Genomic DNA, 18,291 nt, shown 5'->3' with positions numbered 1-18,291 from the left:
ATTTTTTGCCTTAGCCTTGAATGAACACTTGATGCATATAATCCCAGCAGTATGATGATTCTATGTGTCTACATTAAAACATTCTTCTTCATACTGCATTAATATATGCTACTTTTAAACTTACATGCAGAGAGGGAAATCACAGCTAAGTCAATTTAGCAAAAGTGTATTTATTAAACAGTTATTAAGCAGTGGCACAAACATTCATGTCATTTCAAAACAGAAAGTGCAAGATTGTCAGAGACATTTTAAAACAGCTATTAGTGCACTTTTGTGCATGATGTCACTAAGATGACATATCAAAACAACACTAAATTAAAGGCCTACAGAAATGATTTTTTAAAATTTAAACGGGAATAGCAGATCCATTCTATGTGTCATACTTGATCATTTCGCGATATTGCCATATTTTTGCTGAAAGGATTTAGTAGAGAAAATCGACGATAAAGTTCGCAACTTTTGCTCGCTGATAAAAAAAACCTTGCCTGTACCGGAAGTAGCGTGACGTCACAAGCGGTAGTGCTGCTCACAATTCCCCGTTGTTTACAATGGAGCGAGAGATATTAGTAGCGAGAGAGTGACGATTACCCCATTAATTTGAGCGAGGATGAAAGATTCGTGGATGAGGAACGTTAGAGTGACGGACTAGAATGCAGTTCAAGAGAGATCTTTTTTCGCTCTGACCGTAACTTAGGTACAAGCTGGCTCATTGGATTCCACACTCTCTCCTTTTTCTATTGTGGATCACGGATTTGTATTTTAAACCACCTCGGATACTATATCCTCTTGAAAATGAGAGTCCAGAAGGCGAAATGGACATTAACAGCGACTTTTTATCTCCACGACAATACATCGACGAAGCTATTTAGCATGAGCTAACGTGATAGCATCTGTCTCAAATGCAGATAGAAACAAAATAAATCAATCCCTGACTGGAAGGATAGACAGAAGATCAACAATACTACTATCAGGAGACACCGAACCAAACACTGGACATGTAAATACACGGTTAATGTGTATTGGACGCCTGTCGAAGCCTAGCAATGCTGTTGCTAACGACGCTAACTTAACAACAGGACCTCGTCAGAGCTATGATAAAAACATTAGCGCTCCACCTACGCCAGCCAGCCCTCCTCCGCTCATCAACACCCGTGCTCACCTGCGTTCCAGCGATCGACGATGCGGTCGGCGGCCCGGAGACGTAGGAAATCAAGGTGAGTTCGCCGCTAGCGCGTCTGCTATCCAACAAAGTCCTCCTTGTTGTGTTGCTACAGCCAGCCACTAATACACCGATCCCACCTACAACTTTCTTCTTTGCAGTCTCCATTGTTCATTAAACAAATTGCAAAAGATTCACCAACACAGATGTCCAGAATACTGTGGAATTTTGTCGAAGAAAACAGAGCTCTGTGTATTGTGTCCAATATGGTCCAAACACTTCCGTGGATCTCTCGACGTCAAGCGCATACGTCATCCTCCAAAGGCGTTTTGAACCGGAAGTTCTCCGGGAAATTTAAAATGTCACTTTATAAGTTAACCCGGCCGTATTGGCATGTGTTGCAATGTTAAGATTTCATCATTGATATATAAACTATCAGACTGCGTGGTCGCTAGTAGTGGCTTTCAGTAGGCCTTTAAAGTGCACTTTTTGTACAGCACACCACTACAATAGTTTAAAACAAATAAAGTGCACTTTTGTGCATGATGTCACACAAGATATTTCAATAAGTGTCAAATAAAAATGAGCTGCATAATAGGAAATGAAATAGTGTATGTCCTTCGCTATGTGGTAGCTTCCTGCGGACGTTATCTCCTTCTGTTGTTGACTATTTGTTTCATACGGTGTTGATGTGGAAATGGTTGCTTCGGCATTTTGTTGGTGTGGCACCGAACGGAGATGTTGACATGCGGAGTTTCAAGCACTCCTTATTCTCTAGCACAGGGGCAACCAACGCGGTGCCCGCGGGCACCAGGTAGCCCGTAAGGACCAGATGAGTAGCCCGCTGGCCTGTTCTAAAAATAGCTCAAATAGCAGCACTTACCAGTGAGCTGCCTCTATTTATAAATTTTATTTATTTACTAGCAAGCTGGTCTCGCTTTGCTCTACATTTTTAATTCTAAGAGACAAAACTCAAATAGAATTTGAAAATCCAAGAAAATATTTTAAAGACTTGGTCTTCACTTGTTTAAATAAATTCTTTTTTTTTTTTTTTTTACTTTGCTTCTTATAACTTTCAGAAAGACAATTTTAGAGAAAAAATACAACCTTAAAAATTATTTTAGGATTTTTAAACACATATACCTTTTTACCTTTTAAATTCCTTCCTCTTCTTTCCTGACAATTTAAATCAATGTTCAAGTAATTCTTTTTTTTTTATTGTAAAGAATAATAAATACATTTTAATGTAATTCTTCAATTTAGCTTCTGTTTTTTCGACGAACAATATTTGTGAAATATTTCTTCAAACTTATTATGATCAAAATTCAAAAAAATTATTCTGGCAAATCTAGAAAATCTGTAGAATCAAATTGAAATCTTATTTCAAAGTATTTTGAATTTCTTTTAAAATTTTTGTTCTGGAAAATCTAGAAGAAATAATGATTTGTTAGAAATATAGCTTGGTCCAATTTGTTATATATTCTAACAAAGTGCAGATTGGATTTTAACCTATTTAAAACATGTCATCAAAATTCTAAAATGAATCTTAATCAGGAAAAATTACTAATGATGTTCCATAAATTCTTTTTTAAATTTTTTCAAAAAGATTCGAATTAGCTAGTTTTTCTCTTCTTTTTTTCGGTTGAATTTTGAATTTTAAAGAGTTGAAATTGAAGATAAACTATGTTTCAAAATTTAATTGTCATTTTTTTTTCGTGTTTTCTCCTCTTTTAAACCGTTCAATTAAGTGTAAATATCATTAATTATTAATAATAACATAGAGTTAAAGGTAAATTGAGCAAATTGGCTATTTCTGGCAATTTATTTAAGTGTGTATCAAACTGGTAGCTTTGGCATTAATCAGTACCCAAGAAGTAGCTCTTGCTTTCAAAAAGGTTCGTGACCCCTGCTCTAGCGGGTGACTTTTCAAATGATGCTTTTGCCGCATACTTGACATCTTACGGTTGTCTGTTCAACATCTTCCCCCTTGAAGCCAAACCACCGCCAGACGATGGACCCCATGCTGTTTTTCTTGGGAATTCATTCTTCTTCCTTCATTTGTTACCAGATTCGCACCTCCTCTCTCTCTCGTATTACCACTCGCACCGCTCCGCTAGCATCACAGCTGACATTACCCATGCTGCTACCTCTCTGCTCCGCGAGAGCGTATGACGTTGCACGCGTGACAGTACACTACCGTTCAAAAGTTTGGGGTCACCCAAACAATTTTGTGGAATAGCCTTCATTTGTAAGAACAAGAATAGACTGTCGAGTTTCAGATGAAAGTTCTCTTTTTCTGGCCATTTTGAGCGTTTAATTGACCCCACAAATGTGATGCTCCAGAAAGTCAATCTGCTCAAAGGAAGGTCAGTTTTGTAGCTTCTGTAACGAGCTAAAGTGTTTTCAGATGTGTGAACATGATTGCACAAGGGTTTTCTAATCATCAATTAGCCTTCTGAGCCAATGAGCAAACACATTGTACCATTAGAACACTGGAGTGATAGTTGCTGGAAATGGGCCTCTATACACCTATGTAGATATTGCACCAAAAAGCAGACATTTGCAGCTAGAATAGTCATTTAGCACATTAGCAATGTATAGAGTGTATTTCTTTCAAGTTAAGACTAGTTTAAAGTTATCTTCATTGAAAAGTACAGTGCTTTTCCTTCAAAAATAAGGACATTTCCATGTGACCCCAAACTTTTGAATGGTAGTGTATGTGACGTAGGTTCGCTCCCCGCCTCTTGACATCCAAATCGCTGCCGTTGTGTCCTTGGGCAGGACACTTCGCCCTCGCCCCCGGTGCCGCTCACACTGGTGAATGAATGATGAATGAATGATAGGTGGTGGTCGGAGGGGCCGTAGGAGCAAACTGGCAGCCTTGCTTCCGTCAGTCTACCCCATGGCAGCTGTGGCTACAAATGTAGCTTACCACCACCAGGTGTGAATGATTGATGGGTTCCCACTTCTCTGTGAGCGCTTTGAGTATCTAATAATAGAAAAAGCGTGATATAAAATTGAATCCATTATTATTATATATATATATATATATATATATACAGTGTATATATATATACAGTGTATATATATACAGTGTATATATATATATATATATATATATATATATATATATATATATATATATATATATATATATATATATATATATATATATATATATATATATATATATATATATATATATATACTACCGTTCAAAAGTTTGGGGTCACTTTTCAATGAAGATAACTTTAAACTAGTCTTAACTTGAAAGAAATACACTCTATACATTGCTAATGTGGTAAATGACTATTCTAGCTGCAAATGTCTGCTTTTTGGTGCAATATCTACATAGGTGTATAGAGGCCCATTTCCAGCAACTATCACTCCAGTGTTCTAATGGTACAATGTGTTTGCTCATTGGCTCAGAAGGCTAATTGATGATTAGAAAAGCCTTGTGCAATCATGTTCACATATCTGAAAACACTTTAGCTCGTTACAGAAGCTACAAAACTGACCTTCCTTTGAGCAGATTGAGTTTCTGGAGCATCACATTTGTGGGCTCAATTAAACGCTCAAAATGGCCAGAAAAAGAGAACTTTCATCTGAAACTCCACAGTCTATTCTTGTTCTTAGAAATGAAGGCTATTCCACTAAATTGTTTGGGTGACCCCAAACTTTTGAACGGTAGTGTGTATATATATATATATATATATATATATATATATATATATATATATATATATATATATATATATATATATATATATATATATATATATATATATATATTATTATTATTATTATTATTACATTAGGCGGGGTTATAAGGCACACTGTCTATTTTTGAGAAAATGAAAGGATTTTAAGTGCGCCTTATCATCCGAAAAATACGGTAGTTATTTTCTCAATTGCAACATTTTTAAACGATATAGCTAAAATTAGGATTATGATGTAAAGTGAAAGCCTAAAAATAGGTAAATAGCCACAAATTGTAAATCTTGGCACAATAACACACACAGTCTTTTATGAGAAGGCATGTATCCCCTTTTTAAAAGCCAAACTCAACGAGCCACTAATTGGCTCATTACTTATATAATGTCCTAATCTGTGCATTTGCATCTTATGCTTTAGTGAGTTGACATCACACAATCTTATGACCTCCTGCTGCTGCCGTGAGTAATGCTTGGCTCTTCGTGCATGCTGTGTGCTCTGTACAGTATTGCAACAACACTTTACATGTACGTCTAGAAACACATGGCGCACACATCTTGCTCCAAAAAAAGACTTGATGTATTTGGTACTGCATATATTCATGCTTTCCTCATCCCTCGCATGGGGCTGAAATATCAACATTCCTGTCAATGTACATTTGTAGTCAAAAGTGTACATACACTTGTAAAGAACATAAAGTCATGACTGTCTTGAGTTTCCTATCATTTCTACAACTCTTATTTTGTTGTGATGTAGTGATTGGAGCACATACTTGTTGGTCACAAAAAACATTCATGAAGTTTGCTTCTTTTATGAATTTATTATGGGTCTACTGAAAATGTGAGCAAATGTGCTGGGTCAAAAGTATACATACAGCAATGTTAATATTTGCTTACATGTCCCTTGGCAAGTTTACCTGCAATAAGGCACTTTTGGTAGCCATCCACAAGCTTCTGCTTGGATTTTTGACCACTTCTGCACCACAAAATTGGTGCAGTTCGGCTAAATGTGTTGTGTTTTCTGACATGGACTTGTTTCTTCAGCATTGTCCACAGGTTTAAGTCCGGACTTTGGGAAGGCCATTCTAAAACCTTCATTCTAGCCTGATTTAGCCATTCCTTTACCACTTTTGACGTGTGTTTGGGGTCATTGTCTTTTTGGAACACCCAACTACGCCCAAGATCCAACCTCCGGGCTGATGAGTTTAGGTTAACCTGAAGAATTTGGAGGTAATCCTCCCTTTTCATGTAGTTGCTTGCTGGAAAGTCATCCCGGCGTGCAGAGTCAAAGGAAACGGGCATGACTCAGATGTTGCCTGCCATGCACATCACTTTCACATACCGTATTTTTCGGACTAAAAGTCGCAGTTTTTTTTCATAGTTTGGCCGGGGGTGCGACTTATACTCAGAAGCGACTTATGTGTGAAATTATTAACACATTACCGTAAAATATCAAATAATACTATTTAGCTCATTCACGTAAGAGACTAGATCAGGGGTCAGCAACCCAAAATGTTGAAAGAGCCATATTGGACCAAAAATACAAAAACAAATCTGTCTGGAGCCGCAAAAAATTAAAAGCCATATTACATGTGTCATGAGATATACATTTAATTAAGAGGACTTAAAGGAAACTAAATGACCTCAAATATAGCTACAAATGAGGTATAATGATGCAATATGAACATATCGCTAGCCTAAATAGCATGTTAGCATCGATTAGCTTGCAGTCATGCAGTGACCAAATATGTCTGATTAGCACTCCAAACAAGTCAATAACATCAACAAAACTCACCTTTGTGCATTCATGCACAACGTTAACAGTCTGGTGGACAAAATGAGACAGAAAAGGAAGTGGCATAAAACACGTCCTAGAAAGTCGGTGAAAGTTATACATGTAAACAAACTATACGGTGAGTTCAAGGACCGCCAAAATAAGTAGGACAAAACGGCGCTCGCCAAATACTCGAATCAGTGAAGCATGTTTAATATAAACAGTGTGATTTATGACAATTAGGGAGGTTTGTGTCATGTTTGTAATCCTACAGAAACCATACTAAACAAAAAAATAGATTTTTTTCACCTCATATTTTTCCATTCTTTTTTTTTCTTTTTCCCACCTTCTACCTTCCTAGTCACGTCCGTTGTGTCCTTGGGCAAGACACTTCACCCTTTGCCTCTGATGGCTGCTGGTTAGCGCCTTGCATGGCAGCTCCCGCCATCAGTGTGTGAATGTATGTGTGAATGTGGAAATAGTGTCAAAGCGCTTTGAGTACCTTGAAGGTAGAAAAGCGCTATACAAGTACAACCCATTTATCATTTATCATTCTTCATACATTTTTGAAAAATCTCCATAGAGCCACTAGGGCGGCGCTAAAGAGCCGCATGTGGCTCTAGAGCCGCGGGTTGCCGACCCCCGGACTAGACGTATAAGATTTCATGGGATTTAGCGATTAGGAGTGACAGATTGTTTGGTAAACGTATAGCATGTTCTATATGTTATAGTTATTTGAATGACTCTTACCATAATATGTTACGTTAACATACCAGTTGGTTATTTATGCCTCATATAACGTACACTTATTCAGCCTGTTGTTCACTATTCTTGATTTATTTTAAATTGCCTTTCAAATGTCTATTCTTGCTGTTGGCTTTTATCAAATAAATTTCCCCAAAAAATGCGACTTATACTCCAGTGCGACTTATATATGTTTTTTTCCTTCTTTATTATGCATTTCCGGCCGGTGCGACTTATACTCCGAAAAATACGGTACTGTAATGTGAATTATGGTTCTTAGTTTGTTGATCAAATGAACATTTAGCTCCATCAGAAAGAAAATAAGCCGCATGGTGGAACCCATGCGGCTTTGTAAACAAAAGAGGGAAGTGCTTAGAGACTAGTGCCCCTCAGTTGGCCGCCTCTTCCTGCCTCCTCTCCTGCTGAGATAGCAATATCCGACTGAGGGCGTTCTATTTACGCTGCAAAATGTGCCAAAAGATATTGGCCAGGGTTCACTGCCTGCTTCTTCACAGGCCGATAACCTCCTTCAGTGGTCTGACAGCATGAGACAAGGCCTTCACAAATGTGACTGTATAAACTGTCAAAACCACTCACATGAGTTGCGCACACGCTCACACTTTCAGCCTCATATAGATTGTACTTCACCCCAACATTTTCCATTCCGTTGCTTACCGCCTGTTTCTGACTGAGCGATAAATGGTGACGAAAGACGAAGTAGCAGCTGTGATTAAGCATCTCTCCTCTAACACTATTTCTTCATTTCCTGTTTCTCCCCTATGCGCCATTTGCAAAGTCAATCATGTGCTATCAGTTGCTGCTCAACTCCCTTATGAGCATTTCTCATGGCTGCCATGAATATTCATGTCTTCCTGTCAAAACGAGCTCCGAGAAGCACAGCAAGGTTGAAACAGATCAGGTCATGTATTCCCTGCATTGTCCTGGATTGATCATGTTTTGCTTGAATTGCATCAACCTATTTTATATTCTACAAAAGCCAAAACCAGTGAAGTTGGCACGTTGTGTAAATCATAAATACAAACTAAACACAATGATTTGCAAAATTTTTTCAACTTATATTCAATTGAATAGACTGCAAAGACAAGATATTTAATGTTCCAATGTTATTTTTTGCAAATATTAGCTCATTTGGAATTCGATGCTTGCAACATGTTTCAAAAAAGCTGGCACAAGTGGCAAAAAAGACTGAGAAAGTTGAAGAATGCTCATCAAACACTTATTTGGAACATCGCACAGGTGAACAGGCTAATTGGGAACAGGTGGGTGCCATGATTGGGTATAAAAGTAGATTCCATGGAATGCTCAGTCATTCACAAACAAGGATGGGGCGAGGGTCACCACTTTGTCAACAAATGCGTGAGCAAACTGTCAAACAGTTTAAGAACAACCTTTCTCAACGAGCTATTGCAAGGAATTTAGGGATTTCACCATCTACGCTCCGTAATATCATCAAAAGTTTCAGAGAATCTGGAGAAATCACTGCACGTAAGCAGCATCAGTGTGTAAAGGATATCACCACATGGGCTCAGGAACACTTCAGAAAACCACTGTCAGTAACTACAGTTTGTCGCTACATCTGTAAGTGCAAGTTAAAACTCTACTATGCAAAGCGAAAGCCATTTATCAACAACACCCACAAACACTGCCGGCTTTGCTGTGCCCGAGCTCATCTAAGATGGACTGATGCAAAGTGGAAAAGTGTTCTGTGGTCTGATGAGTCCACATTTCACATTGTTTTTGGAGACTGTGGACGTCATGTCCTCCGGACCAAAGAGGAAAAGAACCATCCGGATTGTTATAGGTGCAAAGTGTAAAAGGCAGCATGTGTGATGGTATGGGGGTGTATTAGTGGCCAAGACATGGGTAACTTACACATCTGTGAAGGCGCCATTATTGCTGTCCTTTGTAACTGAGCTACTGTGTGGAACGATTTCCCTTGTGGATTATTAAAGTTTGTCTAAGTCTTAAGTATAAGAAAGGTACATACAGGTTTTGGAGCAACATATGTTGCCATCCAAGCAACGTTATCATGGACGCCCCTGCTTATTTCAGCAAGACAATGCCAAGCCAAGTGTTACAACAGCGTGGCTTCATAGTAAAAGAGTGCGGGTACTAGACTGGCCTGCCTGTAGTCCAGACCTGTCTCCCATTGAAAATGTGTGGCGTATCATGGAGCCTTAAATAGCACAAGGGAGACCCCCGGACTGTTGAACAACTTAAGCTGTACATCAAGCAAGAATGGGAAAGAATTCCACCTGAAAGCTTCAAAAATGTGTCTCCTCAGTTCCCAAACTTTTACTGAGTGTTGTTAAAAGGAAAGGCCATGTAACACAGTGGTAAAAATGCCCCTGCGACAACTTTTTTGCAATGTGTTGCTGCCATTAAATTCCAAGTTAATGATTATTTGCAAAAAAAACATTAAATATCTTGTCTTTGCAGGCTATTCAATTGAATATAAGTTGAAAAGGATTTGCAAATCATTGTATTCTGTTCTTATTTACCATTTACACAACGTGCCAACTTCACTGGTTTTGGGTTTTGTATTTTTAAATGCACAACAGTTACTTTACAATTAAGTTTTTTCATATCCTAGCCGGAGTTTCTATGTGTAAATATCAGTCATCTCATGTTGTTGTTGTGACATGTAAGAGCCTTATCCAGCAGAAAACGACTTTGTAATGGATAGCGAGTTCCTTGTACAAAAGCAACGCTAGCTGGAAAACTATTCATCTTTTCTGCCTCGGTGCTTTTCACGCTTCACTGTATTTTTATTTTGCACCACAACACGAGAACAGTTAGGGCTAGAGTGAAATCCCGGCTGTTGGGGACTGAAGGCTTCGGGCAAACCACTTCAACTTCACAGCTCATGAAGGTTTGTTTTTTTTCTCAGGATTCCTGAGGGTCTGTTTAAGCACAGAGCCTTTTGTTATTGCTTTTTCTCAATTCTAAAGTTATTTCAAGCAGTCAGTCATGCTAATGCCGTGTGAAAATAGCCATGATGCTCTGCAATCGGGCTCCTGTTTTTAATTTGTATTCACACAAAAAGGCACACACAAGAAAATAATTGTGTAATTATTACCGACCTCGGACTGCTCGTTCTGCTGACTCCTGCTCGGTATCTCGGATACATCAGCATTTTTGTGACCAGCAAGAGAAAATCACAGGCAGTGGGGGGGATGAAGACCCCATTATCTAATCTGAATAATTTCCCATGACTCATGTACTTTATGGACACTGGAAGAAGTAAAAATGTAACAAATTAAACACATTTGTTTATTAGTACTTTTCATCTTTTAGTCAACTTTTCTGGCTTTTTTTCATCACTTATCTTTTCCATAAACCACTAAGTATGTTTCTTGAGTGCTTTTGTGTGTATTTGTTACTTTTCTTTTTCTTTTCGGGCCGTTTTGTGTTTGGCTTTGATCGGTTGAGCGGTTGTCTATGGCAGGGGTGGGCAACCTTCAGCATACAAAGAGCCATTTGAGCCCATTTCCCCACAAATAAAACCCAACTAGAGCCGCAAACTCGGTTCGATTCCTAAAAAGACGATAACACCACTTATAGTTTCGTTACACTTATGCTATAGAATTTATGAAATCAAACACTTGACAACGATTCACATTTCATTTCTGGGTGTAAGCAAATCACCAAATTACTTTGAACATTGGAAAAAAAATACACAGGTCCTTCCCTTATTAATTAATTTGAAAAAAATCAAGTCGCGCCAATATTCTGAAGGCATAAAACTGCGGCATATTTCATTTGACTAAAAAGGGAAAATAACAACCTCGTCATCAATGAAAGCAAATTAATCCGTCCATGAAGCATTAAATGTTCTATTTTCATCAGAAATGTTTCTCTTTTTGGATCCGTCCATTGCTAGCTTACCGGGGGTTGGGTGACCGCTAAAAACAATACAATTGCTTGGCAGCAAGAGATGACGCGCAGGGGCTGTGACATACGCGAATCCCTTAGGGGCATACTTGCCAAACTTGAGACCTCCGATACCGGGGGGTGGGGGGCGTGGTTGGGGGTGTGGTTAAGAGGGGAATATATTTAAGCTAGAATTCACCAACTCAAGTATTTCATATATATATATATATATATCTATATATATATATATATATATATATATATATATATATATATATATATATATATAGATATAGATATATATATATATATATATATGTGTGTGTGTGTATGAAATACTTGACTTTCAGTGAATTCTAGCTATATATATATTTATTTTATTATACATATAAATAAAATAAATACTTGAATTTCAGTGTTCTGGAGGCTATCCAGTAGATGGCAGTATTGTCCTGTTTAAGAGTGTCACAACATTGCTGTTTATGGCAGACGAACTGCTTTACGGTAGACTAAACGTGACTGCTGTTTGTGTGTTGTTACCGCGCTGGGAGGAGGTTAATGAAACTGCCTAACAATAAACCCACATAAGAAACCAAGAACTCGCCCTCGATCATTCTACAGTTATGATGTCATTAAGCAGGCAAGCTGTTTATATTGTGGGAAAGCTGACGTGAGAACAGGTCCGCATTGAGCCGGAGGGGGCGTGGCCTCCAGCTCCGGCTGAATACCGGGAGTTTGTCGGGAGAAAATTTCTGCCGGGAGGTTATCGGGAGAGGCGCTGAATACCGGGAGTCTCCCGGTAAAAACGGGAGGGTTGGCAAGTATGCTTAGGGGTGATGGACGGCTGGGCAGCGCCAGAGGAGCTGCAGCCTGCCAACGCAGCCCCCACTCCCTCCCCTCTGTTGCAAGTCTTGAGATGTATGTTGTAATATGTATATGTGCTTTGCTATGGAGGTTTTTTCCCACTCCAGATTGGGCCCCCTTAGGAGCCCAGTCTAGATTGTATTTTTTTACTCATCCTCCCCCAGCGTTTACCTTTTTCCCATCTTTTACGGGGCGCCTTGTGGCGACCCATCAGCGTTCCTGTTCTGTCACCCTGTACACTGTTTGTTTGTCTAATCTTGAACGGGTTTGTGCTGAAAACAAAGTTTCGTTGTACTTGTGCAATGACAATAAAGACCTACCTACCTACCAATTGTTGCGTTTGACCAGATGTTCCTCCAAGTGGGATGTGAAGCGCTGGTCAGTCCCAAGTTCCTTAGACAACATATAAACTGACTCAGAGGTACCACCCAGCACAGAATAGGTATTTTGTAATTTTATTGTCAAATATTTGAGAATAGAGACCAGCCTCGAACAACACATACGAATGCGCAGCCCAAGTTGATCTGGCATTCCACAGGAAAAAGCAACTCTTTTCACACAAAGAAAGCCCCCATCTCCCCCCCCCCTCCTCTCAACACTGATAAGAAGAGAGACTTGGGGGTTGTGTTCACATTCCTGATGGTTTACGACCCTGTCTAAACAGGCAATCTGAAGACAAAGAGAAACTAGTATACAGAGTAAAATTAAGGAAAAAATATGAGCTGATTCAAACATGATTATTAATAAAGAAATAGCTCTTAAACATATGCATTATCCACACTACCTACCTACCTTTGATCGACAATATATCCAAATGTTTTATTATCATATGATAAGATACCAGAACTCTCCAAAATAACAACTGTTAGATTAAAAATAACTGAATAAATGTAATTAATTAAGTAAGCATTATTTGTTGACATTTTGTTTCAAAGCCAAAGGGAGCCACGGCGGTGGCATAAAAGAGCCGCATGTGGCTCCAGAGCCGCGGGTTGCAGACCCCTGGTCTTTGGGGATCACGGCCGGACATTCCCGTGGAACTACGGAAAAAGCGCAGGGGATGCCGTGCCGGCACAAAGATGAAGGAGCGTCTTCTTTACTGAGCTACTGTGTCGAACAATTTCCCTTGTGGATCAATAAAGTTAGTCTAAGCCTAAGTTGGAAACAATACCAAGTGCGTATGAGCTGTGTTTAAAAGTCAGCGAGCTGCCACAATTAAATAAATGTGTTTAAAACACTGCATGAATCTAGAAAGGTCATAGATCTTAAAAGTAAAATAAGGTAAATTACTTTGGAGACAAGCTTTGTTTTCCCATTTTACTTACTGTAGTATTATACGCGGCTCAGGGTTCCTGGTTCGATTACAGCTTCCATCTTGACCCGCCTTGCTCCTAGTGACACTTTCACTGGTGTATGAATGTGATTGAATGTTTGGCGGTGGTCCCAGAGGCCGTAGGCGCACATTGGCAGCCACGTGTCCCTTAGTCTACCCTAGGGCAGCTGTGGCTATGAAATAATTATTTCATTGTTCTTCCATGTCAGACCAAATGATATGAGGCCCCCCGGGCCGAACGAGGCCCGTTAAGCTTTTCAAGCTGGCCCGCCGGACATTCCCAAATAATTTTTTTAGATGAAAGTGTAGCTGCCATTATGATGTGCGGTGATGTTTTCTAATGAGCGTAAGTCTTCAACTATACTAAGTATTTCAATGCTTGGAATCTGTGCTTTTGCTTAAAGGCCTACTTAAAGCCACTACTAGCGACCACGCAGTCTGATAGTTTATATATCAATGATGAAATCTTAACATTGCAACACATGCCAATACGGCCGGGTTAACTTATAAAGTGACATTTTAAATTTCCCGCCACACTTCCGGTTGAAAACGTCTAGACATGATGACGTATGCGCGTGACGTCACGACGGCAACGGAAGTATTCGGACCCAATGTGTCACCATACAAACTGCTCTGTTTTCATCGAACAATGCCACAGTATTCTGGACATCTGTGTTGGTGAATCTGTTGCAATTTGTTTAATGAACAATGGAGACTGCAAAGAAGAAAGTTGTAGGTGCGATCTGTGTATTAGCGGCGGACTACAGCAACACCAACACCAGGAGGTTGTGTTGTGTTTGAGCAGGATAGCAGACGCGCTACCGTGAGTACAGCTTTGGCTTCCAAACATTTGATCGCTTGCCCGTACGTGCGTGTTGATATGTGCATGTCACGTACGTAACTTTGGGGAAATATATGTTTCTTGCCGACTCTGATGGCGGCCGGGGTGTCGTCGAAAGCTACAACGCCCGCCGCCGCTCCGTAGCTAAGTTAGCTTCAATGGCTCGTTAGCAACATCATTGTTAAGCTTCGCCAAGCTGAAAATTATTAACCGTGTATTTACATGTTCATGGTTTAATAGTATTGTTGATCTTCTGTCTATTCTTCCAGTCAGGGTTTTTTTTAATTGTGTTTCTATCTGCATTTGAGCCTGATGCTATCACGTTAGCTCCGTAGCTAAAGAGCGTCGCCGATGTATTGTCATGGAGATAAAAGTCACTGTGAATGTCCATTTCGCGTTCTCGACTCTCATTTTCAAGAGGATATAGTATCCCAGGTGGTTTAAAATACAAATCCGTGATCCACAATAGAAAAAGGAGAGAGTGTGGAATCCAATGAGCCAGCTTGTACCTAAGTTACGGTCAGAGCGAAAAAAGATACACCCTGCACTGCCTCTCTAGGGACGGTATAGCTCGGTTGGTAGAGCGGCCGTGCCAGCAACTTGAGGGTTGCAGGTTCGATCCCCGCTTCCGCCATCCTAGTCACTGCCGTTGTGTCCTTGGGCAAGACACTTTACCCACCTGCTCCCAGTGCCACCCACACTGGTTTAAATGTAACTTAGATATTGGGTTTCACTATGTAAAGTGCTTTGAGTCACTTGAGAAAAAGCGCTATATAAATGTAATTCACTTCACTTCACTTCTAGTCCTTCACTCTAACGTTCCTCATCCACGAATATTTCATCCTGACTCAAATTAATGGGGTAATTGTCGCTTTCTCGGTCCGAATCACTCTCGCTCCATTGTAAACAACGGGGAATTGTGAGGAATCCTTCCTCCTGTGACGTCACGCTACTTCCGGTATAGGCAAGGCTTTTTTTTATCAGCGACCAAAAGTTGCAAACTTTATCGTTGTTGTTCTCTACTAAATCCTTTCAGCAAAAATATGGAAATATCGCGAAATGATCAAGTATGACACATAGAATGGATCTGCTATTCCCGTTTAAATAAAAACATTTCATTTCAGTAGGCCTTTAATATATTAGTTACTATAGTAATTTAATTAGTTACTACGGTAATCGAATTAGTTATTATGGTAATTAATTAGTTACTATGGTAACCTAATTAGTTACTATGGTAATCTAAGTCACAGCATCTCAGACGAGGCACCAAGCAGTGTGGGTGGGGAGCGTTTCCACAGAGTGTTTCCAGAGCGGCCAGCCTGAAATGTGGGTGTCAGGGACAGACGTGGAAGGAGATTTTTACAACAAAGTTCTAAAGCTTAGTGATGTATCAGATTTATCAGATTGTAGGTGTTTTGTTTTTTTACCCTTCGCGTTCATATTTTACTGTTTGTTGCATTTTTGTTGCGTTTCGCTTGATTGTAAAATTTGTCGATCTAGCGGGGGTGTGACGTTCATATGTTGTCAATATTCAGTGTTTTATCCTTTATAGTTAATATTGTAAATATCACATTCTTTATTTTCATGTACATTCTGGGTGTCTCATTCAGTAAAAAAATAAAAATCTCCATTCCGTTCTTTTAAGGCGGTCTGTCATAATGTTTTTAGCATTCAATCAGACATTATTGGGAGGTTTTGTATTAGTGTTCCTAAAAATAGATATACCGGCCCCCAGACACATTTTTTTCCAAAAAATTTTCCCCCCTCCCCGAGGCAAAATAATTGCCCAGGCCTTTCTATGTGGTATGCAGTTCACTGCCAAAGGTTGTGAAGCATAACCAATATGTATATGCCATTACACTTTTTGGGAGTGGTACATAACAGTGTGGTCGTGGTAGGCGGCGCTCGACACACAGCTGTCAATGTATTGGTTGACGGCGATTGATGATTTAATTTGGACTAAAAACACAAAAAGGGAGAAATGGATAAACATCTAATCACCAAACGACCACAGTTGTGAAGTGAAGTGAATTATATTTATATAGCGCTTTTACATAGTGAAACCCAATATCTAAGTTACATTTAAACCAGTGTGGGTGGCACTGGGAGCAGGTGGGTAAAGTGTCTTGCCCAAGGACACAACGGCAGTGACTAGGATGGCAGAAGCGGGGATCGAACCTGGAACCCTCAAGTTGCTGGCACGGCCACTCTACCAACCGAGCTATACCGCCCCAGTTACTTCCATGACTCTTCGGAGACAGTAGTAGAACATATGAGGACAAATCAGAAGCTCACCATCTGCAAAAAAATATTGGCAGTGTTCCCCATACTATTATTTGTGTCAGGCCACCATAAATACATTTGGAGTGCCACAAATACAGTAGATTTGGCGCTACCATTTCGCCATCGCTCATAAACAAATAGTAGTGGGACCGTGAATTTACCCCATTATTTCAACTCTGTACAGTCGATTACTTTACAAAGCACAGTCGATCTAAACCAGGGGTCACCAACCTTTTTGAAAGCAAGAGCTACTTCTTGGGTACTGATTAATGTGAAGGGCTACCAGTTTGATACACACTTCAATAAATTGCCAGAAATAGCCAATTTGCTCAATTTACCTTTAACTCTATGTTATTATTAATAATTCATGATATTTACACTTAATTGAGCGGTTTAAAAGAGGAGAAAACACGGGAAAAAAATGACAATTACATTTTGAAACATAGTTTATCTTCAATTTCGACTCTTTAAAATTCAAAATTCAACCGAAAAAAAGAAGAGAAAAACTAGCTAATTCGAATGTTTTTGAAAACATTTAAAAAAGAATTTATGGAACATCATTAGTAATTTTTCCTGATTAAGATTAATTTTAGAATTTGGATGACATGTTTTAAATAGGTTAAAATCCAATCTGCACTTTGTTAGAATATATAACAAATTGGACCAAGCTATATTTCTAACAAATCATTATTTCTTCCAGATTTTCCAGGACAAAAATTTTAAAAGAAATTCAAAAGACTTTGAAATAAGATTTAAATTTGATTCTACAGATTTTCTAGATTTGCCAGAATAATTTTTTTGAATTTTAATCATAATAAGTTTGAAGAAATATTTCACAAATATTCTTTGTCGAAAAAACAGAAGCTAAATTGAAGAATTAAATTAAAATGTATTTATTATTCTTTACAATAAAAAAAAAAGAATTACTTGAACATTGATTTAAATTGTCAGGAAAGAAGAGGAAGGAATTTAAAAGGTAAAAAGGTATATGTGTTTAAAAATCCTAAAATAATTTTTAAGGTTGTATTTTTTCTCTAAAATTGTCTTTCTGAAAGTTATAAGAAGCAAAGTAAAAAAAAAAAAAAGAATTTATTTAAACAAGTGAAGACCAAGTCTTTAAAATATTTTCCTGGATTTTCAAATTCTATTTGAGTTTTGTCTCTTAGAATTAAAAATGTAGAGCAAAGCGAGACCAGCTTGCTAGTAAATAAATAAAATTTATAAATAGAGGGAGCTCACTGGTAAGTGCTGCTATTTGAGCTATTTTTAGAACAGGCCAGCGGGCTACTCATCTGGTCCTTACGGGCTACCTGGTGCCCGCGGACACCGCGTTGGTGACCCCTGCTCTAAACTTTACCGCTGCCGGCATTTTTTTTCTATATTTTTATTTTAATATTTTCAGAATGTGTTTGTTCTATTTTTGGCCAAAGTAAGACAAAGAAAACAATCTAAAGTTGTCGTTATTTTTTAGTTTTAATGCCATGATTTTAATAGTCCGGCCCGCGTGTGCACAGATTTTCCTCCATGCGGCCCCTGAGCTAAAATGAGTTGGACACATCTGATCTAAGTGTTAAATATTAAATAAAAAGATTGGGATTTTATTATCAGACGAATGAACATTCGGAAATTGGTCCAGAGTAGTACTGGTATTGATTCAAAGGTACCTGGAATTGGTACTGTTCAAAT

The 18,291-nt window shown here is 38.8% G+C and overlaps 1 protein-coding gene across 3 annotated transcripts in view; it reads left to right on the top strand.

Annotated features, from left to right (window-relative positions):
• The window catches only part of LOC133641515 (tumor protein p53-inducible protein 11-like), a 121,495-nt gene that overhangs the window by 78,547 nt on the left and 24,657 nt on the right, over nucleotides 1-18,291 (top strand). The window lies entirely within an intron of this gene.

This window comes from Entelurus aequoreus, linkage group LG24, assembly GCF_033978785.1.
Source record: "Entelurus aequoreus isolate RoL-2023_Sb linkage group LG24, RoL_Eaeq_v1.1, whole genome shotgun sequence".
Classification (NCBI taxonomy): Eukaryota; Metazoa; Chordata; class Actinopteri; order Syngnathiformes; family Syngnathidae; genus Entelurus; species Entelurus aequoreus.
Note: the sequence above shows the minus strand (reverse complement) of the source record. Positions and strands in the feature narration are given on the sequence as shown.